The sequence below is a fragment of the Gossypium arboreum genome, chromosome 11, assembly GCF_025698485.1.
Source record: "Gossypium arboreum isolate Shixiya-1 chromosome 11, ASM2569848v2, whole genome shotgun sequence".
In the NCBI taxonomy this organism is placed as follows: Eukaryota; Viridiplantae; Streptophyta; class Magnoliopsida; order Malvales; family Malvaceae; genus Gossypium; species Gossypium arboreum.
The window spans coordinates 83,741,545-83,743,337 of NC_069080.1; the positions used below are offsets into that span (position 1 = coordinate 83,741,545).

The following is a 1,793-nucleotide window of genomic DNA, read 5'->3' on the forward strand; positions in this document are numbered from 1 at the left end:
TCGAGAGAGATAATAATATAACTTAGGGATTTCTACGGATCAAGTCAAATGAATAAATCATCTGATTCAGAGTCAAATAACAAGTGAAGTCTAGGTGGATTTTTCCTTGGGTATTGTCTTAATCAATCGAATTTTCTAAAAGTATTTCCTAGAGTTTTGCGATTCATTTAAAATCAATGGCATTTCTGATGATGCCATTCGCCTTCGGTTATTCCCTTTTTCATTGAACAGTGGTTGAACTCGTTGCCACGAGGGTCTATCACTACTTGGGAACAAATGAACGAAAATTTTTTATTAAAATATTTCTCGCCAGCCAAAGCAGCCAAATTACGTAATGATAAATCTTCTTTTGTGCAGATGGATTTAAAAATACTCTATGATGCATGGGAGAGATACAAGGACCTTTTAAGAAGGTGCCCTCACCATGGGTTACCACTCTGGCTACAGGTTCAAACGTTTCACAATGGCCTGAATCCTTCGACTAGACAGATGATTGACGCAGCTGCTTGAGGAACTATCAATAATAAGACACCTAAGGAGGCTTATGAATTTATAGAAGAGATGTCACTGAATAATTATCAGTGGCAAGTCATGATGACAAAACCGACGAAAGAAACTGGCGTTTTTAATGTTGATTCAGTCACCATGCTCTCTAATCAGGTAGAACTTTTGAATAGAAAAATTGACGGTTTTCTTGACTCTTCATAGGTTCACCCAGTAATGCAATGCAATGCAAGTGGAAGAGAATTGAGCAATTCAGAATACACACCCTATGGCCACAACATGGAAAACGAGCAATTAAATTATATGGCTAATAATCGTCGACCTCAAAATAATCCTTATAGTAACACTTACAATGCACGATGAAGAACCACCCAAATTTCTCATGGGGAGGCCAAGGGAATCAGAGACTACCACCACCTCCAGGTTTCCAACAACAACCTTACCAGCAAGAGAAAAAGTCGAACCTTGAGGAGATGCTAACAAAATTCATCTCAGTATCAGAAGCTCGTTTCCAAAATACCGAGATAGCACTTAAAAATCAATAAGCGTCGATCCAAGGGCTCGAAACTCAAATAGGCCAGCTCGCTAAATTCATATCTGAATGACCACAAGGTAGCCTTTAGAGTAACACTGAATCTAACCTAAAGGAGCAACTCAATGCAATTGCCATTCAAGATGATGAAGGTTTAGTTACATCTGAACTAGAACCGAGGCAAGAAACTGTGGTAAGTAAAGGTAAAGGTGAGGTAGACCACAGTGAGCAAAAATCGGTAAGTAAAGAGTACAAACCACGAGTGCCATAGCCAAATGAGACAAGGAAAGACCACACAGATGAAAAATTTGGTAAATTCCTTAAACTATTGAAGCCCTTTCACAGATGCCAAACGCAGTCAAATTTTTAAAGGAACTTTTAGAAAATAAGCGAAAGTTGGATGAAGTGTCGCATGTGGAGCTGAACACGGTTTGCTCAACTATTCTACAGAATAAGCTGCCCAACAAATTAAAAGATCCAGGGAGTTTTACAATTCCTTGTTTAATTGGTAGCTTAGATGTTAATAATGCTTTGGCTGATTTAAGGGCTAACATCAATGTCATGCCTTACAAAATGTTTAAGCAACTAGGTCTTAGGAAACCCAAACAAACTAGGATGAGTACTGAATTAGCCGATAAAACAATCAGATTTCCTAGGGGTATTATTGAAGATGTACTCGTTAAAATTGACAAATTTATATTCCCAGTTGATTTCGTTGTTCTAGACATAGAAGCAGATAGTAACGTTCCTTTAATTT

General features: G+C 37.9%; 1 non-coding gene across 1 annotated transcript; it reads right to left on the reverse strand.

The window, feature by feature from the left end:
• Window positions 1–324: 324 nt before the first annotated feature.
• On the reverse strand, window positions 325–431 carry LOC128284421 (small nucleolar RNA R71). Its single transcript, XR_008274848.1, has one exon. It is a non-coding gene; the product is annotated as a small nucleolar RNA R71 (small nucleolar RNA).
• Between the last annotated feature and the right edge of the window lie 1,362 nt (window positions 432–1,793).